The sequence below is a fragment of the Equus przewalskii genome, chromosome 4 (assembly GCF_037783145.1).
Source record: "Equus przewalskii isolate Varuska chromosome 4, EquPr2, whole genome shotgun sequence".
Taxonomy (NCBI): domain Eukaryota; kingdom Metazoa; phylum Chordata; class Mammalia; order Perissodactyla; family Equidae; genus Equus; species Equus przewalskii.
Window position 1 is genome coordinate 80,316,108 of NC_091834.1, and position 26,955 is coordinate 80,343,062.

Here is a 26,955-nt window from a genome sequence, read left to right on the forward strand (position 1 = left end):
TGTTCAATAAGTACATGTTGAATGAATGAATCAATGCTGAGTACATGTATGTAAGCATGATGGAATGATTATTATATGATTAAACAAATTTCTTGATTACAAAACTCTGCCTCTTTGTAAGCTCATGAAGACTTGTTTTTAAAAAGTAACATAGCTGTTGAAAAAATAAGTAAGACCAAAAACTGGTAAGCAACTGCTTTATCTTTTTCATTTCAAGTAGAAAACTTCCATGTTTAGAGCCATTATGTGTCATTATAGCCTAAAAAGAAAATGAACAACAATAAAGAAAAATACTCTGAATTCTTCTCTGGCAGCTTAGATCACAATGACCTTTAGTTAGATCACTAAGCACTTGGTTAGATCACCAAGACCTGAGCGTTTTTTCCTCCCTCATCTCCATATTTTGCTGACCTCAATTTCTGCTTTGCTTTTTGGGAATAGGTGAAAATCTGACATAAAATGAAGCAAGAAGTAAGTACTGAAGTAACTCTAAATATATGACAACCTGCATTGCAAGATATTTCATATAAATGTTTACTACTTTTTTAGTTGGGAAGATTGTAAAACATTTTTATATTTTTATATGCACTTAGGTTCAGAAAGCTGAAGAAATCAGGTATTCATGTTAAATATCACAAATTGGAAATATTGCAATATCTTTCCTTTTATAAAGGAGCTTGAATTTATCTCATAAATTACTTTGAAAGTAGTATGAAATATATATGCCCATATAAAACATGTTCTAGAAAACTTCTATATTAATGCCATCTATATTTAGAAAATGTGAGGCTTTCTAGTGCACCTTATTTTTTAGGGCAGTTTTACGTTCACAGCAAAATTGAGTGAAAGGTACCGAGATTTCCCATACACCCCCTGCCCTCAGACATGTATAGCCTCTCCCATTATCAACACCTCCCACCAGAGTGGTACATTTGTTACAATTGATGAATCTACATCAACACATTATTATCATCCAAAGTCCGTAGTTGACATTACAGTTCACTCTTGGTGTTGTATATTCTATGAGTTTTGACAAATTGTGCCATATATCCACCTCATTATCGTATCATACAGACTAGTTTCACTGCCCTAAGAATCCTCCGTGCTCCACCTATTCATCCTTCCCTCTCCCCTAACCCTTGGAAACCACTGATCCCTTTACTTGCTCCAGTTTTGCCTTTTCCAGATTGTCATATATTGTAATCAGTCTGTAGCCTTTTCAGATTGGCTTCTTTCACTTAGTAATATGCATTTAAGTTTCCTCCATGTCTTTTCATGGCTCGATCGTTCATTTCTTTTTAGCACTGAATAATAGTCCGTAGTCTGGATGTACCATAGTTTATTTTGCCATTCACATACTGAATGACATCTTGGTTGCTTCTAAGTTTTGGCAATTATGAATAAGCGGCTATAACATCCTTGTGCAAGTTTTTATGGGGACATAAGTTTTCAATTCCTTTGGGTAAATACTGAGGAGTGTGATTACTGGATCATATGGCAAGAGTATGTTTAGCTTTGTAAAAAACTGCCAATATGAGTTAGGAAGTATTCCCTCAGCTTCAATCTTCTGGAAGAGATTGTAGAAAATTGGTATAATTTCTTCCTTAAGTATTTGGTAGAATTTACCAATGAATTGATCTGGGCCTAGTGTTTTCTGTTTTGAAAAGTTATTAATATCAGGTTCAATTTCTTTAATAGATATAGGCCTATTCAGATTATCTATTTCTTCCTGTGTGAGTCTTGGCAGATTGAGTCTTTCAAGGAATTGGTCCATTTCATCTAGGTCATCAATTTTATGGGCATGGAGTTGCTCAAAGTATTTTTTTATTATGCTTTTAATGTCCATGGGATCTATAGTGATGCCTCCTCTTTCATTGCTGATAATATTTATTTTTGTCCTCTTTTTTCCTTAGTTAGCCTGGCTAGGGGCTTATCAATCTTATTAATCTTTCCAAAGAGCCAGCTTTCAATTTCATTGATTTTCTCTATTAATTTGCTTTTTAAAATATCACTGATTTCTGCTTTACTTTTTATTATTTCTTTTCTTCTGCTGACTTTGGATTTAATTTGCTCTTCTTTTTTTAGTTTCCTAAGGTGAAAGCTTAAATGATTGATTTTAGATCTTTCTTCTTTTCTAAAACATACATTCGATGCTATAAATTTTACTCTAAACACTGCTTTTGCTGCATCCCACAAATTTCAATAAATTGTATATTTATTTTTATTTAGTTCAAAATATTTTTTAAATTTTCTAGATATTATTTCTTTGACCCATGTGTTATTTAGAAGTGTGGTGTTTAATCTCCGAGTATCTTGTGATTTTCCAACTGTCTTTCTGTTACTGTTTTAAGTTTAATTATTCATGGTCTGAAATCAGACTTTGTGTGATTTCTATTCTTTTAAATTTGTTAACGTGTGTTTTATGGCCCAGAATATGATTTATTGGTAAATCTTCCATGCGAGCTTGAGAAGAATGTGTATTCTCCTGTTGTTGAATGAATAGTCTATTGATGTTCATTACATACAGTTGATTGATAGAATTATTGAGTTTAACTATGTGTTTACTGATTTTCTGCCTGCTGGATATGTCAATTTCTAATAGAGAGGTGTTGGAATCTCCAATTATAATGATGGATTCATCTATTTCTCCTTGCAGTTCTGTCAGTTTTTGCCTCATGTTTTGTGACTCTTGTTGTTAGGCACATACATGTCAAGGATTATTATGTCTCCTAGAGTATTGAGCCCTTTGTCATTATGTAATGCCCCTCTTTATCCTGGATAACTTCCCTTGCTCTGAAGTTTACCTAAAATTAATATAGCTACTCCTGCTTTCTTTTGATTAATGTTAGCATGATGCAACTTTCTCCATTCGTTTACTTTTAATTTATATGTGTCTTTATAATTAATATGGGTTTCCAGTAGACAACACATAGTTAAGTCTCATTTTTTGACCCACTCTGACCATCTTTCTCTTTTAATTGGTGCATTTAGATCTTTGATGTTCAAAATGATTGTTGATACAGCCAGATTAATATCTACCATATTTGTTACTGTTTTCTATTTGTTGCCGTTGTTCTTTGTTCCTATTTTTTGTTTCTACTCTTTTTCTGCCTTTTGTGGTTTTATTTTTTTTTTCAATTATTTTATTGAGGTCATATTGGTTTAAAACATGGTGTAATTTCAGGAATACATCACTATATATCAGTTTCTGTATACACTGCATTGTGTTCACCACCAATTGTCTAATTTTTATTGGTCACCATACATATGTGACTCTCTACCCCTTTTGCTCACCTCCCCACCCCCTTTCTTCTGGTAACCACTAATCTGTTCTCTTTAACCATGTGTTTGTTTATCTTCCACATATGAGTGAAATCATGCAGTGTTTGCCTTTCTCTGTCTGGCTTATTTTCCTTAGCAACATCCATGTTGTTGCACAATTGGATGATTTTGTCTTTTTTATGGGTGAATAGTATTCCATTGTATATATATAGCACATCTTCTTTATCCATTCCTCAGTCAATGGGCACTTGGGTTGCTTCCATGTCTCGGCTATTGTGAATAATGCTGCAATGAACATAGAAGTACATGAATATCTTTGAATTGTTGATTTCAAGTTCTTTGGAATATAACCAGTAGTGGCATACCTGGATCACATGATTTTTCTGTTTTTAATTGTTTGAGAAATCACTGTACTCTTTCCCATAATGGCTGCACGAGTTTGCATTCCCACCAGCAGTGTATGAGTGTTCTCTTTTCTCCACATCCTCTCCAACATTTGCTATTTTTTGTCTTGTTAATTATAGCCATTCTGACAGGTGTAAGGTGATATCTCATTGTAGTTTTGATTACATTTCCCTAATAATTAGTGATGTTGAACATCTTTTCATGTGCCTGCCGGCCATCTGTATGTCTTCTTTGGAAAAATGTCTGTTCATATCCTCTACCCATTTTTTGATTGGGTTGTTTGCTTTTTCTTGTTGAGTTGTATGAGTTCTTTATATATTTTTGAGATTAACCCCTTGTTGGATATGTGATTTGCAAATATCTTCTCCCAGTTGGTGGGTTGTCTTTCATTTTGTGCATCATTTCCTTGGCCTTGCAGAAGCTTTTTAGTCTGATGTAGTCCCATTTGTTTACTTTTTATTTTGGTTCCCTTGCCTGAGTAGACATTGCCTTCAAAAAGATCGTGCTAAGACCGCTAATATTTTCTTCTACGAGTTACGGTTTCAGTTCTTACATTCAAGTCTTTAACCCATTTTGAGTTGATTTTTGTGTATAGTGCAAGATAACGATCTATATTCATTCTTTTGCAAGTGGCTGTCCAGTTTTCCAAACACCATTTATTGAAGAGACTTTACTTTTTCCATTGTATGTTCATGGCTCCTTTGTTGAAGATCAACTGTCCATAGAGGTGACGTTTTATTTCCAGGATTTCAATTCTGTTCCATTGATCTGTGTGTCTGTTTTGTGTCTGTACCATGCTGTTTTTATTACTATAGCTTTGTAGTATATTTTGTACAGTTCTTTTTTTGCGTATATCCTGGTTGGTATTCTCTGAGCTTCCTGGGCCTGTGGCTTGGTGTCTGACATTAATTTGGGGAAGTTCTCAGTCCTTGTTTCTTCAAATATTTATTCTGTTCCTTTCTCTCTTTCTTTTTCTTCTGATATTCCAATTACAGGTATATTACACCTTTTGTAGTTGTCCCACAGTTCTTCAATAATTCTGTTCTGGTTTTTTTTTTCTGTTGCTTTTTAGTTTTAGAGTTGTCGATTGAGATCCTCAGGCTCAGCAATTGTTTCCTCAGCTGTGTCTAATCTACTAATAAGCCCATCAAAGGCATTCTTCATTTGCCTTATGGTGTTTTTGATCCCTAGCATTTCTTTTCATTTTTTTTTTAGAATTTCCATCTCTCTGCTTACATAGCCCATTTGTTATTTCATGCTGTCTACTTTATCTTTTAGACTTTTTAGCATTATTAATCATAGTTGTTTTAAATTCCTGGTCTGATAATTCCAACATCCCTCCCACATCTCAGTCTAGTTCTGATGCTTGCTCTGTCTCTTCATATTATGTGTTTGCCTTTACTTTGTCTTGTAATTTTTTCTTGCTAGCCAGACATGATGTACTGGGTAAAAAGAACAGCTATAAATAGTCCTTTATTATTGTGGTGGTAATGTGTGGGGGGAGGGAAGTGTTCTACAGTCCTATGATTAGTTCTCCGTCTTTTAGTGAGTCTATGACTCTGGACTGTGAACTTCACAAGCGTTTCTCAGTTTTTATCTCCCCACTTAGATGGGATAGGATGGCTAAATAGTCTTCCCCGACGTGGAAGGCTAGAGTCAGCTTGAGTTGGATATTTCCCTTCCCCCAGGTCAGTAAGGCTCAAATAAAACCTCAGCACATTAAGCTCTAGTTAATAAGTTTCTTCTGAGGGCAGACATTTTCAAGAAGAACAGAATGCTTTGGCATATTTCAAAATGGTTCCTTTCCCCTCCCCCTGTAGGAAGTACAAGGGGATTTTTCTCTGATATTTACTGTGAGAACTAGGGGGAATTCCTGGAGATAAAACTCACAATAGTGTGGGATCTCCTCTGACTCAGTCCCCGGGTGTTTTTAATTCTGAGACTTGTCCACGCTCAGCCTCCAGCAATTTGTCAATTGCAGTTCAGTGTTTCCTAGCCAGCACTGATTCCTGCAGAGATTTCAGCTTGTGGGTTCTGCTCCAGGAAGCTGTGATTCTCTGTGTTCATCTGTAGGTCTGTCCAGTTTTTGGGGCAGCAGTTTCCCTGTTGACCTTACTTTTATCATGAATCTAAAAGTTGTTGCTTTTTTAGTTTCTTCAGTCTTTTACTGTCGTTAGGACACAATGGTGACCTCCAAACTTCTGTTTTGTTGTTTTTTTGTAAAGATTGGCACCAGAACTAACATCTATTGCCAATCTTTTTCTTCTTCTTCTTCTTCTTCTCCTCCTCCTCCTTCTCCCCTCCTCCTCCTCCCCTCCTCCTCCTCCTCCCCTCCTCCTCCTCCTCCCCCTCCTCCTCCTCCTCCTCCTCCTCCTCCTCCTCCTTCTTCTCCCCAAAGCCCCCGTTGTAAGTGTCTCTGATTGTGCTATGTGGGACATCACCTCAGCATGGCCTGATGAGCAGTGCTATGTCTATGCCCAGGATCCAAACTGGAGAAACCCTGGGCCACCAAAGTGGAATGCACAAACTTAACCACTCAGCCATAGGGCTGGCCCTCCAAACTTCTTACATGCCAGACTAGTTGAGGGAGGAGGTGTATTTACTTCATAAAAAATGACATCGGAAAGATGATGTACTGTCGACCTCTGAAAACCTTGATTTTTTTTAAAGGCAAATATCTCAGAAATGATTGGAAAGGTAACTTACAGATATGATTTCAAATTGGCTAAATAAAACTCATGCTAGGATTAACATAAAAGATAAAAGTTAACTGTATTATTAACTAAATACAACTGCAAATTTAAATGATCCTGATTTTTTCAAATACATGTTCTACTTGTAAAGAAATCACTGAGCAAATTTAATTCACCCTAAAAGTTCTGTGCTCTTTTTTCTCTCAAATACAAAGACTTTGTGTTCCTGAGTTAGTAAGCAACTTGATAATAATAGTTCAGATTTCTTTAGAAAATTTAGGCATTGTCCCTTCATAAATTAGGAAATGCAGATTTCATTTAGAAAAAAAACCCTAAACATTGACAAATGAGTTGAATAAATCTTATTTAAACACTTCAATAGAGAGGTACTACCTATTTATTAGTTCTTTCTTCTGTTAAATTGAACAAAAATGCAGAGGGAATAACAATTCTATTAAATACTTATAAGGTACTTATTTGTCAGCTGATATTACTGAGATCAGGGACCTCAAGTTGAATCCACATCTTACCCTGTTGAAGAAAGGTCCTGAGTCCTTCCAAGCATGTCCAGGGCTGACTGCTTGGAATTTTAATGCTTCTTAGTCGATATGGTCCCTGAACTCAAGGCACCATTGGTTGTAAACATTGCTAATGCCAAGAGCAGTAAGCAATTTCCCTTGAGTTTCTGTTGCTGTTCTTGAACAAATTTGTTTGTTTTTCTCTAACTGGTATTCAGATTTACATAGCACCCAATGTCCGGCATATTATCTTCATCCAATTGTGAATGGCTGTTCCCAAAGATGTCTTGGGATAGTTTTGATTAAAGATTGTTTTCAAACATCCAAGAAAACAGCACAATTAACTGTGGAGACATAGAGTGTGGCCCAGAGGATTAATGAAGACCAGTGAGCACTGACAAATGAAGCTTATTTGTTCTCTTCCCTATTATTTAGTCTTATTCTTCAGGCAGAGGGCTGCCTAGCATCAGCAGACGCTGAAGTCTAGTGGGATTTAAGTGTTAACTAGACACTGAGCAAAGAAGCAAGAAATAGGAAAGAAAGCAGGAATAATAAAATTGTCATGTAGCGCAAATACAACTGTTACGAAAGCATTAAAAATGGGTACTTTACCTAAATGAAGATTTCACATACATCTGCTTAAGAATTCAGAATGATAAAATTTCTAATGCAAATGTACTGTATTTTATCACTAAACAAAATATTTTGCATCTGTCCTTAAGCAATAGCAACTACATTAAATCTTTTCTTGTCATCCTTTATAACCACTTTAAACCTCTTGCATTATGTGCTTCCATCAGTAAGGAATAATTCGCAACAATTCATACTAATTTTTAAAACTCTTTATTTTCTGTGAAATGAATCCATGATTTCTTTTAAAACTGTTAAATACTTGAGATATGACTTAGATCTTATCTCAATCCCCTTACCACAATCCTCTAGATTCGAGATTTTTAAAAAGGATAGGATTCAGAGGATATCCAACCACAATATTTTTGGCAAATGAGCATTTTCTCAGGAGTGTCCATATCATTTTCTAGGTCCTCAAAGGTGTCTAATGGAAAAACAAACAAAAATGTGAAGAATATGTTTAAAACATTATACTTGACTTACATGTATTTAAACACTTGGTCTCATGCTCAAGGCAGTGAACCAGAATGACCCTACTTGTATGAGAAAAAAGTTTGTAACAGTAAACATACTCAATTCTGGTCAGTTTAAATCATCATTGCTAATTTGAAAGTAAAACAGATCACAATCTTCTCTTATTCATTTCTTTTCAATATTTGAAAATGTCTTGGAAGACCAGAGGCAGAGCAGGGGTGGAGGCAAAGTGGAAGCTTTAGGTTTGCCCTGGGCCAGCCTCAAACCACGCAGAACAACGTGATCCATCCTTGGACCAGTTACTCGACCAGACAAGCTTTCAGCTTCCCAATCCAAAACAGCAACTATGATAGGGTAGGTGTGGTCTCTTACACATGACAACTGTCCAATGTATGTTAGCTTCAATCTCTTCTTGTTTTCTTTCAATTGCCATAAAAGTATATAAACCATATCATATTCTCATTTCTGTTTTTCTCAGAAGTGACTTTTCTGTTATTGGTAACAAAGCCTAGTGACTGCCTCTATTTTTCTCATACTCTTTAGAAAAACACAAGTGACAAGTAAAAAGGTCAATGCTTCAGGAACACACCAAACCTATTTGTATCTTGGCCAAATTAGTTTTTACAGAATACTGAAAGCAAATCAATTGGGCTTACCTAAATTTTATTGCTACTTAATTGGGTCAGAGTTTTGCATACATTTAATAGGCTATCACTGAATGAAACAATTTGAAGGATGCTGGGTAAGTTGTCCCCTCAAATTGTTTTTCTATCCCATTTAAATAAGTAGTTTGAATTTCTCTGAAATTTCTATTTAAGAAATGACATTCTAGGATCTGCCTGTTAATTCTAACTCTATAATTTACTATGTGGTTTCCAATCATTATACCTAAGGAAGAATTTGTTTGTGGGATTACATTCCAGATAGACTGTATGTGGAAAGAGTAGTTCAATTTAGAGGGGCCCTGGAGGTATGGCTCAACAATCTCTGGCAAAGGAATTGTGGTAATTCTACAATATACGACACTTCCCCAGGGGCACAGGCTCAGGGACACCAGGTCACTGGGGGTCCTGAGAAGAGAAAGTTGGATGGCAAGGACAAACTTCTAGTTTCTCACTATTGCCCAGGACAGTTTCAGCCAGGTCTAGGCCTGGGATGACTATCGAGGAGGCTGATTCTGATTTTCATGAAGTTCTGGGAACATTGTTCATGCTTAAATGTTAGTACTATGTGATTCTCTCACTGCTAGTGATATTCTCATAATTCTTACAAAGATTCAGTAACATGATAGAATTTCGTGGGAATATCAAACAATAGAAATATCTTAGAGATAGTTTCTTTAAACATAGAAATGAGTATTAACAATGAGTTATTGAAATGGGGACTATTTGACCTGCTGAGGAAATGATCGGAGATTGTGACTGTTTATAGGTCTCCCAACTAACCCACTGCAGGTCACAAAATGTGCATCTTCTTATTTATAGTTAGAATGCAATCCAATGATGAATTTTAATCCTAAGTACTTCATATTGTCTGTGATTCACCCCAACATTTTGAATAATCGTTACTCTGAATTTCTTCTACTTAATCTTCATTAATTACATTTCTTTACATGGAAGTTATAATGTTCAAAGAATATAAATACTTCATTATAGGGAAAATTTTACATAGATAAAATTGTTTCTTCAAAACATCGCCTTCTGTATATCAAGTATTTAATGTCATTTTTTAATTACATTTTTATTTTCGTAATATGAAGTATTTATAAAGATGCAACTTGTCCCATTACTAAAGAACACAAAAAGTACAGTAAATCACTGACACGTAAAGCTACATATAGTGCCTAGCCCTCCGCACAGGAAGAGAAGTGAAACTATCCTTTGTCTTGAATATTTCCAGCAGATGATCCACTACAATTACTATACTAACTTGATCGACAGGACTTCAACTTAGAAAGGTATTAGACTAACAGCGAATTATTTCAGAATTGGAGACTTTTAGAAGTGCAAAAATCTATTACATTAAAGTAGGCTAGGAGACTCCCTAATATATGTTTAAAATTTTATTATAATACCCAAGAATCACTTTTCCAATATTTTCTAATTTCAGCATAAAACAACTAACCTCAGAACAAGGTGTATAAGGAAGAGCAGAGATAAAAAGAGAGAGGTAAGAAAGCTTTCATTCTCTCCTCTCTTTTCATTTCTGTTTGTTACTGAAAAAGGAGGAAAGAATGAGAGGGAAGGGAAAAGCCCGAGTAGATTTCCAGAAGCCAAGAAACTTTGTAGGATGACACTGTCAATGGAAAAAAGCCGTGGGGTTTGGGTGAACGAAAGAACTTTTAAGACTAGGGAGATTCAATTTTAAAATATTTGGTATTGGCTATGTAATTTCCACCATTAAAGCCATCATCTCAATTTTACCCAATGTTCAGTACAGTCTCCTTACCCATAAGCTTTGTGAGACTGACATTTTTATATAATTTTATCCCCCACCCCTCCCCTGCACTCCCACCACTAATGCCAGAAATCACATTTCCCATTTTGATCTGGCGTGGTGCAGAATAGAAACAGTAAGAGTGGGATCAAGATGTGTTTTAGTAGAAATATGACTTAGTACTAGAAATAACCATAAAAATACAAACTCAACAAAAATTTGCAGGGATCTCAGAGAGTACATTAGAATGTCTACATGTTGTGGAACAGTATTTTTATTCAATCTTACAAGATCTTAAGTAGCAGCGTGATCTTGCCTAGTAGTCATGCTATGATAGTGTGATAGGAAAATATGGGCCCCCAGTGATGTCCACACCCTCAATTATCGGAACCTGTGAATATGTTACCTTACATGGCAGAAGAGAATGCAGGTTAAAGATGCAATTGCCTTTGCTTATCAGCTGACCTGGAGGTGTAAAGATTATTCTGGATTACCCAGTCCCTAGATAAGTTCCCTCTGGGCCAGATATCTTTTTCTTTTGGCTGAAAAGAATTGGCTGAGGCCAGGAAAAGGCCAAGTTACACTCCATAAGCATGGCTATAGAGGTAAATTTGCTGCTGGTTCAGAGATGGGTGTTAAGGTCTGATCAGATACCCAGAATGGTGTCTGCTGTATCATGGAATCTAAGTTAATAATAGGTAACATATTAACTCTCATATTCTGCTCCACATGCCTATACACCTCAATTATCCTTAAAATCCTTATCCACAGGAAAATCCCCCCCATCAGCTTTTCTATTCTTATTCCCAGCCTGTGAATCCTGCTAAAAATGGTCACACAGTCATATAGACTGGTATCATTATGATGCAGGCTCAGTGAGCCGAGGAGTTGAAAGAAAGATTTCTCGGAATCTCAAGGTCTGGTAGTAGAGCTCCTTTATTCAGAGAGTAGCCTGGGGACAGGGCAGTGAAGAGCTGCAAACATGGGTTGAAGGTAGGGCTAAATTTATAAGGCATAGGTATGTGACTTATCTCTTTACAAGACAAAGGAAAGATTATGTAAAAAAGTCTTTAAAATGGTATCAGTACAGGTGGGGTCTGGTTATTGGGTGGTCCGATAACTTTAGATAAGAATCCGATTGGATCAGGTCAGGACGTCCTATGCTTCCCAGAGGATGATATAGGTCAGTATGTAGGGCAGGAAGCCTTGGGCTTCTCTCCCTGGGGGCAGCCTTGATCCTCATCAATTAGAAATATAGTCTCTGATATCTACCTGGCTTGCTCCTTCTACCACTTCCCAGAGACTACACCAAGCACTTAACCACCTCCCACTCCTCAGGATGTCTTTGTCTCACTCTCGCTGGTCCATGATAAACAAAGAGTAGAAACTCCAAGTCAGGAACTACCTTCTTTTCTTAGAAGGCATTTACTTAGAAGGCCCTTACTTTTCTCTTCATTAACATATATGTGTATCTATGCCTCCCAAACTCTTAAGAATGTCAACACAAAATAACCAATAACCTTTCAAAGATAAGACAGATAAGGTGAGTTTTACTTGAGCCAAACTGAGAATTATAACCCAGGAAGGCAGAGCAAAAGGAAGAAAGCATCCAGAGAAGCATGGTTTTCAGTACAGTCTTATACCTTTTTAGAACAAAGAACACATTAACACACCCAGAATACATACTCACCAAAGTTTCAAAGAGGTATTCAGCTGCAAATAAGCAGGTCAACAGGACCCTGATGTCCAGCAAAGGGAATTTATCTTCAGGAGTAGATACTGGCGTAGTAGGAGGGGAAGTATGTACTCTTATCTTGAGAGTGCATTCTTTAACAGTTAAAGCAGATACGTTCAATGTATACTTGATAGGCCATAAGCCAGGCTTCTTTAGTTCAAGCTGAATCTCTTTTGAATCAGAAGAGCTACCCCATATATCCCAATATGTAAAAATCTCTTGTCAACAACCCTAGAAGGAAGTGCCTCCTTCCCTCTAGTGAATATCTTCCATCCAACTGGGCTCTCAAACTAGGCTTTTAAAAGATTTTGCCCTCTCTCTACCCTATTATCCACTCCCCTACCTTGAACCTTGTTCTTTCAATGGACTCATGGTTCTGAATTCAACATTCATAAGAAAGTCTCACATTAAGAAATATTTAATCTATTCCCCATAGGTCCATCTTAGTTAATTATCTTCTATAATTAATGACTGAGAAATCTTTACCTTTTGGTCAGATTAGGCTAACTGAACTGGAATTTACTTGATGATCAATATATTGGATAGTTTTAGGAGATTTCTCTCTCACGCTCCACTTCAAAATAAGTACTAAGTCCTGTCCATTCTTTCTAAGTATTTTCTGAATTTCTACATTTCTTTCTCTATCCCTGAATAACTTGATATAGACCATGATCATCTCTCACCCGGACTATTGCAATTATCCAACTATACCAAATACTTGTACCCGTATACATCCTCCCTCTTGTTACAATGGATAACTTTGTCTGTGCTTCTATCTAACTCTAAATTCCATTTATAGTGGATCCCATATCCTCTATCAAGGTCTTTGATCATTTTTATCTCCTGCATACCATTTCCATCAATATATAAACAATCTCTATTATCTTTCATCTTAAAAACTAAAAACTCTCCATTGATCCCCCATAACCCTGTAGCCATTGTCCCGATCCTCTCTTACCTTTGTAGCAAAACTTTCCTATCTCCACTTCTTTATCCGTTTCCTGTTCTCTCTTCTTCCTCTTTTTCCAGTTCTACCTTGGACCTGCTTCAGTCAATCTTTTGTTCCCACCACATCATCAAACTGCTGTGGTCAAGGTCACAAATAATTTACAAGTTTAAAACCAAGTAGCTTCTTCTCAGTCCTTCTCTTCTTCCCTCTATCAATAGCATTTAATACAATAGTTTACTCTTTCCTTCTGAAACATTTTTTTTCATTTGATTTGTGGAACAAGTGGTTCTCCTGCCAATAACACTAGCTACTCCTTCTCATCCTTCTTTGCCAGGTCCTCTTTTTATTTCCAACCACCAAATGTTGGGGTGTCATAGCACTTATTTCTCTGCTTCATCTTTTTAGTATATACTCATTCCATAGGGAAATGGTCCACCTCCATGATTTAAAGTAACATTTATATGCTGACAATTCCCAAGTCTATATTTCCCACCTAGATCTCTCCTTCAAAGACCGTCTCATAAATATAATTTCTCACTCACGATCTCCACTTGAGTGCTTATAGGCATCTCAAATTTAACACAGCCACAGCAGAACACATGATATCACCACCCTCCTTCCCCAAAGGGTCGCTGCAGCATCTCAGAGAATGGCAACTCCATCTTTCCAATTCCTCGGGCCAAAAACCTTGGAGTTTTTCTTTATGTACGTCTTTTGGTCATATTAAAGTCAGCAGCAAATCCACTCAGGTCTTCGTTCTAAGTTTATCCTGAAATGAACACTCCTCGCATCTCTACCATCACTACTACCCTTGTCCAAGCCACCAACACCGCTGTCCTGGATAAGTACTTTCATCTCCTACCTGGTCCTCCTGCTTTCCTTACCCACATAGCTTATTCTCTACAGAGAGATAGAATTATCCCTGGAAGATGATATAGATTATGTCATTCCTCTGCTCAAACTCTCCATCTCAGTCAGAATAAAAGCCAAAAGCACTTACAATGGCTGAGAGGACAACGCGATCCAGCTCCAAGCCACTCCTCTTGTTTCTGTATATCTGCTTGAGCAATCTTCCTGAATGAAAATCTGTGGGAGTCACTCCACTGCTCTGAATCTGCCAATGACCCCTCACCCCTCTGCCTTCAGAATAAGCCCAGATTCCTTAGAAAAACATTCAACACTCTTCATTATCAAGCCCCTGCTTACCTCTCTTGTCTTAATTCTTGCCATTTCCTTTTCCAAGTGCTCCCTACACCCTAGCCAAACTGAACTTTTTGTTTCTTCCTCATTAAACTGTATATTTGTGCCTCCACTTTGTTGTACAAGCTGTTCCTTCAACCTTCAACCCCCCCTTGAATCCCCCTTTACAATCCACCCAGGCTGCCCCTTCTTTGACTGGATAACCATTTTCTTTGACTCCCTTTAAATTTCTAAAGAATAACAACTTATTTTTTTCATTTAGATTGTGCTCCACTAGAATTTTGTATATAGAGCTTACATTTGTTACATCGCTTCTTATCACATTGTATTAAAATTGTTAGTCTAGTTGTCTCTCTCTCTCTCTCTGAGAAATGAGCATTTCAGTGAGAGGAGGCATATCTGACTATAGATGCAAAATAAACAATAACCACTCCACAGGTAAGAGATATAAAGTGAGTTTTACTTGAGCCAAACTGAGGATTATAACCTGGGAAGGCTTCTACCAGAAAGGAAGAAAGCTTTCTGGAGAAACATGGTTTTTCCTTACACTCTCATATCTTTTTAGAACAAAGAGTGTACATTAAACACACCCAGAATATATTTTCATCGAAGTTTCAAAGAGGTATTTAGCTTCAAATTAGCAGGTCAACATGACCCTGATGTTAGGAAAGTGAACTTATTTTAGAAGAACTAATATGGGCAGGTGTTACCAATAAGGCATAGGATGGCAAGTATGCATTCTTATCTTAAGACAGTGCGTTCTTTATTGTAACGGTTAAAGCAGATGTACAATGTACGTTTGATAAGCTAAAGTCAGGCAGTTTTTAGGTCAAGCTGAATCAGTTTTGAATCAGAATAGTTACCCCATATACACCAATATGTGAAAATCTCTCATCATTACTTATCCTTAAGTCCTCAGCATTTACCACAGTGGTTGGCATATGGAAAGTTTTCAAAAACATTGAACAATATCATCAATTAATATCAAATGCAAGTATGACTATGTAAGATGAGTGGCATTCTTTGAAAGTTTAACCATTTAACTATTTGACCATTTAATTTTTAACCATTTAATCTAATTTAACCAAATTCAAATGAAAAAATGGTAGTCTAGAGAAAATAAAGGGTAAGAGAATAATTTATGTTTTGTTTTGTTTTAATTTTTAATTCAGAACAACCACAAGACAATATATTTATAAACTGGATTATTCTGATCTTTACAAAAGTATTCCATTTAATCTTTGAGGAGCTAAAATGTCTAAATAAAATTCTCCAGGAAACTATACAACTCTGCTCGCTTTTTAAGAGTTTGTGCCCACCAAACTATTGCATAATCTCCAATTTTATTTTCCTTTACTTCAATACAATTCTAAAGCTATACAAGCTAGCACACACAATAAAAATGAAACGAACAGATGCCAATGACCAATAATAGGTTACTAGCCTATTTTACAATTCTTCTTAGCATCAGAAAAACTTTCTTGACTTCAACCGTCATAAGAACATCTCAGATTCACTTGTCCTAGTGCTTCTCTTCTACTGTGATGGACATTAGGCTAATTACGAAGGAGAAAAAAAGGGACAAAATTCAGGGAAAGGTCATCAGCTGATAACACAGCATGTGCTGCCTTTACATTGCTGTCACGATGCTTTGAACCACTATTGCTGCCACTTTTGACATTACTGGAGCTGTACTGTTTGTTAAGATGATTAAACTGTGTGGATTGGGTGAAAAGTTATCCCAGCAGCAGGTGTCACAATTTTCCTTTGTCACCTCTCCAGGCTGACTAAGTGCTGGTGCCATCCAGGTTATGTCCGCTTCATTTCATTCTTCTTTAGCCCCTATCTGATGCACTACTTCCATAACAATGTTTTCCTTCATTTGTACAACACTGTTGGGATGGAGGAAAATCCCCTTTCTACCTTTCTTGTGTTCTCATGGCTGGACTAATAATAAAATTGACACAAGACCAGATTAACAGGACACAAGCCCAGTTTACTATGTACACATTGGAGATCATAGAGAAACAATGCATGATGCTCAGAGACTTAACGAAACAGCCAGTATGTATATACATCTTTTACACAGAGAAACAATAAATTTGTGAGGAATGACAGGACAAGGAAACTTAGATTTGAGGTACATAATTAGTGAGGAATTTAAGCAGAGTTTAGGCTGGAGGTAGTAAATTAGCAAGGCAGGCTTCTCAGCCCTGAATCCCCAGCTCTGAGGTTAAGGATACAGGGAGAGCACATTTCACAAGGGAGATTTATTTCCTGCATTCAAAGCGAGCAGAGCAGGAAGGTCAGATGGCCCTTTTTGCTTCTCAAGTAACTTTAATTCAAAATAATCAATACGCTATTGTGAGATATTTTGGGGTAGCCTGCCCTGGGTCCCAACAACCCTTTCCTGTATATAAAGTACTTTCACACAAATTATCTCACATGGGCCTCATGATGACCCTGGGCCATCGGCAGGGCAGGAATTGTTGCTTAAATTTAATAAAACACAAAAGTACCATTAGTAGCTACCATTTATTGCAAATCTTCTTGACACTAGACACTTAAATAGGCACCTTATATCTTATTTAGTCTTGTAAACACGTGTTTTATAGTTGAAGGCCCAGAGGCTAAGCAACATGTCCAAGGTCAAACAGTAAAATAGTGGCAAAACAGAGTTTTTTAAGGTAATATATAATATAGATGAAGATATATACATACAAGTATGTATATTGTGTATGCACATGTGTGTATGTGTGTTTTGTGTGAATGTATAATTACTCCGGCGCCCATGGAAAGCATGTACTAATTTCCAGGGCTTTTTTTATTCCTGGCTTGGTACTTTTTCCACTCTGTCAGAGCCAGAAGGCAGTTAGCTTTGACTTCTAATAAAATACCTTTCATTAGGTGAGATTCAGGGCAAGGCAAGGCATTTCCTCTCAGAGGGTCACAAGTCAGGAGGAAGTTTTATGGTGAAGATATAAAAAGAGTATACTGTGCTTTTTTCATCTGCAATAGTGGCATTTCTGGTAACTCCAGGAAGTGACTTGCTCTCAGGTGAGGAAACCTTGGCTTCTTCATGTAAAATTACAGACAGCTTGAGCTCAGGAATAGAATTGCTAAATTTAGTAAAATTGGCTAGAAGGTTTCCAGAGTCTTCCAAGACATATCTGTTTACTTTGCCCAGATTTTTTCCTGCCATGATGCCAATAGGCAAGACTACCAAGAAGAATGAGCCAGGATGCTAGAGAACAGAGGGAAAGGAAGAGCGAGCATAGATTTCTTCTGATTGGGACATAAGAAGTTAGCAAGTGACATAAAAGAGTCTTCCTTTGCTTTGGAACTCAGAAAATACCCACAGTGTCTAGTGAAGCTAAGAGTGCTTGGTACTGAGGGGTTTTTGATATTTGTGGAAAGAGTTAAAGAGAGTATTCTGACATCATAGTTAATAGTAGTCATAGTGAAACCTGTATGTCTATCCAAGTGTGGCTTCAGGTGACTGGGCTGTCCCTGTTAAAGCATCAGCTTCCCCCAGAGCTCTTCTCCCAACAGGACGAAATGAGAAATCCCCTAGGAACCCAGGATCAATTTACCCCACAGAAAAATCTATTCAGATTGGACATTTTCAACAACCACGTCTGCAAAAAGACATTTCAAAAGTTAGGAAAATTAGCTCACTTTGTTTTATTGTATTAAACATTCATTTTGATATTCATTAGTACTAGTATTGTTTGCCTTTTGGTTATTATCATCCACATTCGCCTTTTAGGTTGTGTAGTGTTAGATATTCTATGAAAAAATTCAGAGCTCTTGATACTTGAGAATAGTACTTAAAATGTTTTAGGTAGCATATCAAAAATCATTTCATTTCATTATTACAATTTTCCATTCTGATTTTTCCCCAACATTTTTGGTGTCCTGGAATACTAGATTTCCACAGTTGCAGGTGCAGATGAATTTCAAATTGAATAACAGGGATACGGACAATTGCCTAAACTTTTGATAAATTGGCATTTTTTTTCATTGAATCTGATTTAACATCAAACTTCTATTGCCTAAGAGAAATGGCATAATTTTGACACATTCTGTTGCTTTATTTTTATAAAAGAATTTTAATTCTTTATTCGTGCAGATATTCAACATTTCCTCTCAGTTCTGCATAAATCCTGGATCATAGGGTTCTGTACAAAACCCACCCGTGTTAAAGACAATCTGCCTTTTAAGTAGTTCAAACAAGGATGCTAAATTTATTCCACAAGTGACTTTAATATGTTCTGAAAAGAAGTTGATTGCACTGAGCTATAATTTTTGTCTTTTGGAGGAATGATTGAGATAAAATAAATGTATAGCCATTTAATCACCAACAAAAATAGTTACCCATATTTTGAGTTCACTGTCCTTCTCAAATATCCAAGTGGATTAACAAGTTAAATAATACTGGAAACTCAGTGTTAAGCAGTTTTGAAAATTCAATGTTTTGGCTAATAACCCAGGCCTACAGACAGGTAGGTTGTAAGGCATCTATGGTTTCTCCACCCAAGATATTGGCCCTATTGACCTGTTAAGAATCTGGAAGTTATCCCCATTATCTCTTACAATATAATGGGCTTTCCCCATCAAATACTACTTAAAGTACAAGTACCTTACTCAGTGAGGAGCTAAGTCACTTAACACCAAGTCTATTACCAAATTACGGTTTATCAAATGTGGTTTTGAAGGCATGTATTAGGGTCACGCATCAGACCGTGTCCTGGAGAAGCATATCATCTAGACGAAAACAGGACTAAAAGATGACTGGTGGAGGAGAAGCAGGAAAATGAGGGCAAACCCAGATTTGACACACAGCCCTGGAAAGCCAAGAGCTCAGAATTTAAGCTAACAATTGATTCTGGAACATGGAACGAAGAGCAGAGCAGAGGTAGGGGTGAAGGCAAAGGAGATGAATAGCAATCAGCAATTTGATTACTTAATGAAATCTGTATTAGGAGTCTGTCAATGCAGCACACTTGGTCTTGGATATCTATAACATTTGAACAAATATGAGGCTGCATCTACAGAGTTCGGTTTACAACATAGACAGGCTCGCTACATACAGGTGAGGCAAGGTTGTAATGAGCTCCTTGTCATACGTTCGATAATAAAATTCTTTGGATGGAATCCAGGGGAGATGTGCCCTTGCTGAATCACAGTTTCTCATTTGTTAGAGAGATGCTCCAGTGTATTGAAAACGCACTGCTTAGCCACTCAAAATTTAAACAGGAAAGTACCGACAAATTCATGAACCACTAAACATGAACATTAATTTTAATATTAGTGTTTCTCGTATATTAATGTCAAAAATTTTGTACATTGCGGAATTGTTTTACGACAATGCAATTTTATATTTTGCCAACAGTTCTCATGGTGCAAGCAAGAAACTAATGCTTGAAATTTGCTAATCTATTTATTTTCAAAAGCTCTAACTTAAAACATCCTTCACTACAGTATATTTCATTCACGAGGGTTTGTAAGAGAAATGTTTTCAGTCTTATCCAGAATAACTGTTTGCTTCTGCTTTATTAATGTTATGAAACATATTATTGATTTTGCTCCCTTCTTTGTTCTCAGAAACAAATTCCCTTCACACTTGTCGTTGTACAGGACTGTATGGCATGGATTTTTGTGCATTCATCATGTCCGTAACTTTCTTTCTTTTTTTTCATTTTGAGGAAGATTAGCTCTGAGCTAATACCTGCCACCAATCCTCCTCTTTTTGCTGAGGAAGACTGGCCCTGAGCTAACATCCACACCCATCTTCCTCTCCTTTATATGTGGGATGCCTGTCACAGCATAGCTTGACAAGCGGTGCCTAGGTCTGCACCCAGGAGCTGAACTGGCAAACCCTGGGCTACCAAAGCAGAACATGGGAACTTAGCCACTGCGCCACCAGGCTGGCCCCCATAACTTTGTTTTTTATGCCTAGTTTTTTTTCTTTTTGTTGCAATTATTTTCTCTTCCATTTTTTATTCTGATATACACTTTTTGTCCTAATATATCCATTTTTATCCTTATATATATAACACTTATAAATAAATGTACACATACTATGTACACATAATGTATACAATAGTTGATATTAATATAAGAAAAACATACATACTAAGATTTACATTCAAGATCAGTGGCTTGTGAACTTGCTAGTAACTATCAGTTCAGCTTTTGAGTGACTAAATATTTATACACATAAATACACACATACAAACATGTACATACACACACGATAGATTAGATAGATAGATGATAGAAAATATATATTTAAAATTACATATGTGGCTCACATCATATATCATTTGGATAGTGCTTATTTAGACACAGTTATCATGATTGCCACATCAGGATAAAGAGAATGCAGTAAATCATGGCAGGTGTTAAAGTTTTCACGTAGAAACAACTCTCATCATTTCCACTAACACTGCATTGGCCAAGGAAACTCATAAGGCCATGCATAATCTCAAGGAGCTGTAGGGATAGAGAATTACAGACCTGCTATGTGCTTAATAGGAGAATAACTTTGAACATGACTACTATTTATACCCTGACTGCAATATATACTCTCAATCCGTGCTCACAATTTGTATGCATATTAATAAAAAATATTTTTAAAATTCCATTTTAACCGCTCCAGTGCTTACCGCAATATTTCTATCCTTGATTGCCAAGCTTTGATTCATATATAACTAGTAAGCTGGACTACTTACTCAGTTAATTTTATGAACAGCATACAGATGGTCCTTATAAGGGGAAGAGGACACCAGCAAAGGAATTTTGTCAATGTTCCTGAAAAATGAGAGGGAGAGGAAGAGAAGAGTGAGAGAGAATAAGAGAAGAAAAGAGAAAATGTTAGGATCCATTAAGGACGAAAGAAAGGAACTTTGGGGTAGGGGTTTCTCACCAAAGCTTTCTTCAAAAGAGAAGGAGAAAACCACCCTATGAATTCTGATGAGCAAGTTTTCTACCACATTACATTAGTAGCCCGATTTTCTCTTTAGATCCTGTAGGAATTTTAAATTGTTCTTTTAATTCTTAAGCTTTGCCAGTTGTGTCACAGGGTAAATCTATTGCCATTTATCTTGCCTCATACGTGGTAAAACCTCTCAACTCCAAAAAACTTACCTTCCAATTTGTCTTCTCTCCTCTTTTTTTTTTTTAAAGATTGGCACCTGAGCTAACATCTGTTGCCAATCTTCTTTTCTTCTTTATTCTTCTTCTTCTCCCCAAAGCCCCCCAGTACATAGTAGTATATTCTAGTTGTAAGTCCTTCTGGTTGTGCCATGTGGGATGCCACCTCAGCGTGGCCTGATGAGTGGTGCCATGTCCGTGCCCAGGCAAAATATCTGATTTTGGGGGGTTCTTTTTTACCTTAAGATATCCTACTAGGACTGAATAGTCACATTACTCCATTTTCAAGTCACTCAGAATAGTCCCTATCTGTGAGGCTGTTACCACTGGGTACAAATCTCAGTCCACGTGTTTCATTGATTTTCTATTTTTAGTTATTTTAAATTTTGATTTTACTTTATAATTATTTAAAATGTAGCACCTTAAGAAAAATAGAAATCTTTAAGTCCACACTGACATAAATGAATAAAAGAATAAATGAATGGCAAGAGAAAGCCCTTCCTTACAGTAGAATGCCAACTAATAACGTAGAAATAATGACGAAACCAGAAAACCGCCATTTGGCACCATCACAGTAGTACTTAATTCATGCATAAAATGTCAGTGGATGCTAAAACCAGTAGGTGAAAGTAAGACGAGAAACAGGGCTTTTGCATAGTCTCAACATAGTTTTCCTTCCCAAAACCTTAATAATTACCAAGGTGAAAAGAAGTAGCTTTACGTGGAAAGATCTGGCAGATAAACCACCTTAATCAAGTGATCAAAATTACAACTACCAGTAATGACAATCAGCGTTGTGTGTCGCCTGGTAAAGATGCAGTAGAAAGAACACAGCATCACTTCTGCGACATTCCAGCCAAAACTACGTAATCTATGTTTAATTATGAGGAAACATTAGACAAACCCAAACTGAAGGATAACAAAGAGAGTAACTGATCTATAATCTTGAAAAATATGTCAAGGTAATGAAAATAAGGGCAAGACTGAGGAATTGTTCCTCCCAAAAAGAGACTAAAAAGACATAACAACCAGGTGCAGCATTTGATCCTAGATTATCCCTTTTGCTATAATGGGTAAGATTGAAACAATTGAAGTTGAATTGGGTCTCTCGGCAAAGGACAGATAAGTGTTGTTTGTATTACTTTTATAACATTCTTGTAAGTTTGAAACTGTTGCTTGCTTGTTTTAAACTACATAGCTCCAAAATCAAATCTACAAAGCTTTATTGTCTTCTAACTTTTTCTTTGATTTCATAAGTATTTTGGTGGAAATTTGACAGTGTACTAGCCAAGAAGCCATTTTAAGCCAGAAATTGAGTTCATGTACATCCTTTCAAGAATTTGTTTTTTAGACCAAGAAAGGTATATCTCTATTTTATAAACTACATTTCTGATGTTTCTTTTTTTTTTTTTAAATATTTTATCTTTTCCTTTTTCTCCCAAAAGCCCCCAGGTACATAGTTGTATAATCTTCGTTGTGGGTCCTGCTAGTTGTGGCACGTGGGACACTGCCTCAGCGTGGTTTTATGAGCAGTGCCATGTCCGTGCCTAGGATTCGAACCAACGAAACACTGGGCCGCCTGCAGCAGAGCGCGCGAACTTAACCACTCGGCCTCGGGGCCAGCCCCTGATGTTTCTTTAAAATAAGCTATCTCACATAAGAAATTGGAATCTGTGGCAAAAACATTATTAGCAAATGTGAAAACCATCCTTTAGCTATTATTCACAAGACACTGACAAAGAAAATTTAAAACAATATTGCATAAGTCCCACAACTTAAATTATGCTGAAAATTAAATTAAAGTATATATAGCTTGAGAATCTAAAAAGAATCAGAATCAAGATTTTTCCATCCATTGACTGAGTGACTTGATGAGTTTCTGGCAACATCTTTAATTTTGAATGATTTGAAAAAGTAAAAATTAATATATTTCCAGCTACCCAGTTTCCCCCAAAGTGTTATTTCCAAGCAGATGAATATGATTTGAATCAGTAATATTCCCCAGTGAGTCAGTTAAGCCACTCTCCTGCATTATAGGATTGATGTCATCAATATTCATCCATCCATTAACCTGACTTCAAGGATTTTACATTATAGGATTCCCTTCTCTTCTCTAAGAGCTTGTTCTGTTACCCAAGCCTTCTTAAAATAAGATGTTCATATCAAAACATGAAGAAATTATTTTTCTGTCTAAAATTTTAACGTGATTAATATTTTATTTTAAGGTTGAATAATCATAAAATTGATCCATGATCTCCCTAGGATCTACCTTTATTTACTCATTGACATTTGGTATCACTCTTTTCTGCTGTCTCAAGTTTAACTCATTTTTCTCATTTATTCATCATAAAAAGCTTCCATTAATTTACATTTATTTTCTCCTAATTGCTTCCCCAGATTTAACTGTAATTTATTTGTAGTTCAATATAGTAGTCAAAAAATCAAAGACACATCCAGGAAAATAATATAATAATTTAACCATTCATGTTGAACTAAATTGCCAAACTCCTGGAGGGATTTATTATATGGGCTTATGCTTCCTGAGCTGGAGACCTTCAGGTAAAGTAATTGGGCTGATTTTATTTCATTTATCATTTTAATAGATTTGAAATAGAGTTTCCAGCTTACAGATTTGCTTATATTGAACTAACTCCAATTATAGAATATTAAATTAAAAACCCAGAAATGTTTAAAATTGGAAGTACTTCTTTTAAGTCTTAGGCACTAACTCCAAAAATTTATTTATTGCAATAAAACTGTACAATTTGGAGGAAATGTGGGTAAAAGTTGGATTCAGATCTTCTGAGTTGGGTCTTAGGTCTGTAAATATTGCTAAATAACTGTAGGGGAATCACTTAATCTCTCAGAGAAGTTCCTCGTCTAAAAATGAAGATAAAAGTTCATACATAGATTTTTTTCCAAAGCCACAATTGAAGGAACATTTGACTGTGTCCAATCTCTGTCCTCAAGATTTTCATTTTTGAAGAAGACTGTTCCAACTCCTAAAATAGTAGGACACTCTCCTAAAGTCAGAGATAATTCAGCGGAAAAATACTCCACGCTGGATCAATCCTAAAGAGTGATACAGAGCTCTCTCTCTCATATTTGTCCTCCACTGGGAATAATCCCTAGACTATTTGAAAAGAGTGTAGGTGTTTACTGAACAGCCATGAGGTGCAGGTCCCATCCAAGACATTGTAATCATGAAAGAACGATTTTGCTCTTTGGGGGTTAAATGAGCTATCATCATACAGAGACGAATCCTCCAGTGTTGACTGAATTGGGGTGTCACATTTTCAAGAGAAATCTCCTGCTTTGGGTGAGAAGGACAAGTCTTTAAGCAGAGCACTGGTACTGGAAAGATAGCAGTACCACTAGCAGATGGAGCAAGTACCACTAGCAGAGGAGGAGAGTGGTGGATTGGGCATGGCATCCTCACAAAAGGGCACACCTGACTCCTCCATCTTTGTTGTATCAACATCCACATAGGAAGCAAGAAAATGAGGGCCAAAAGTGTTAAATTGTCCAAATTGGTCATTAAGCATTACTGCAGAACCAGGATTCAATGGTTCCTTGAAAGAACAAGACTTTCCAGCATACTTGCAGATCTCACAGTGTAGTCCTGGGACCCATGGGAATCTCCCAGGTATTTTCAGGCAGTTAGAGAGATCAAAGCTATTTTCCTTTTAATATTAAGGCACTATTTCCCTTTTTTGCTCTCTTCTCGTAAGTGTACAGTTGAATTTTCCAGAGGCTACATGACATGTGATATTGCAACAGCTTGAATGTAGAAGGAGATATGAGAATCCAATGTCTTCTATTAAATCAGACATTAAGATGTTTGCAAAAAAGTATAATACACCACTCTTCTCATTAATTTTTTTGAAAGAAATATATTTTTGCATAACAACATACTCATGTAATATATAGCACATTTATTATTTTTCAGTGAAGTAAACGTGTTTGAAAAATGTCTTTGGTTCAATTTCTTATATAGTAAATATCAAGAGATGTAACTCATTTGAGCAAAAGTTTATTGAGGTCTTCAATAATTCTCAAGAGTGTAAAGGGTTCCTAAGAGCGAAAATTTGAAAATCAATGCTCTTTAGAAAACTTTATTATATGTTACCTGACAGAGTAATGCAGTGAGAAACGAGATGAAACTGAATTTGGATTATCCAAGTTATTGTCCATCTGTTTTACCTGGATAAGTCATTTGGCTTTTTGTCCTTAGCTTCCTTACCTGATCAAGGTGTCCGAGGATCTAATATCTATGGCTTTTCCAGATAATTTTGAAATCTTATATTGCAAAAGCATTGAAAATGGTTGACTTTTATAGTTTTCATTTTTATCATGGCATTTAATTACCTACTTGATAATAAAATACTTTTGCATTTTTTTAAATGTAACATTAGGTAGAGATCAATAGCCTGATTTATGTTCTTTTGATTTTCAGTTTCCAGTATTTCTAACTCTGAGTTTGTTTCTCTTTGCACTGAGTTAGAGGATATAGGAAGAGCAAGGTTTGGGAAATAATATGACGAATTCAGTATGAGACATGTAGAGCGGCAGGTGCCTGTGGACATTCATACAGAGATATCCTGAAGGCAGCTAGAGAAATAAAGCTAAACCTCAAAGAGATATCCCACTGCTAAAGATTTGGGAGTAATCAACTTATAGGTGGAAATTTAATCCATGAGAATAAAGGACTTAAGAAGAGAGCACATAAAGATTGAAAGGAGAAGCATAACACGAATAGAGTTGCATGGAATGTCATTAGATGGAATGGGCAGAAAAAGAGGAATCCTTGAAGGAAATAAGATCTAGTCACAGAGAACTAGGAAAAGGTGGTATCAGGACAAGTAGGAAGTACAGAATTTCAAGGATAAAATTAGCCCAAAGTCAAATGCAAAAAGGAAGTCCAATACATGACAAGCTCTCACTGACTTGTGAGAACAGTTTCAGACTATCTGTACAGTAGTGGGCACAAGGCCACATCGTAGTGGGTTGGATAGAAAATGGGAAATGAGGAAGTGGAAGAGTATGGATAAACCACTCTCTCTTGATCTTGAGGAGAAATTAGGGAAGACCCGGGACAAGAGAATTTGAGTCTTTTTTAGAAAAAATAATCTCACCTATTTTTCATGAAAACATTGATTGTAGAACTCAAATATTCTATTTAGCACTTAACCATGCACAAAATTTTAATAAATTCCTTCCAAATTAGTTCCACTTACTAATCAGCTTTCATTCTCTAATTACAGAAATGATCACAATGAACCACATTCACTGCATTATGAAACACCCAAATGATCGAGTGATTCCCATATGCCTCTGCTGTCAGTATCTCCACATGGAAACTGTGTGCCAGTTGAATATTTTACTCACTTTCACGAGAAAGGCCTTAACATCTCCTTGAACATGGACTTCACACTGAATAGTAAAAGAAGTGATAAACTAATTTCAACTCTCAAA

The 26,955-nt window shown here is 36.4% G+C and overlaps 1 long non-coding RNA gene across 1 annotated transcript; it reads left to right on the forward strand.

Moving 5' to 3' along the window:
* The first annotated feature begins 355 nt into the window (after positions 1-355).
* On the forward strand, positions 356-26,955 carry LOC139082902 (uncharacterized). Its single transcript, XR_011539249.1, has 2 exons — positions 356-471; positions 26,745-26,955. It is a non-coding gene; the product is annotated as an uncharacterized lncRNA (long non-coding RNA).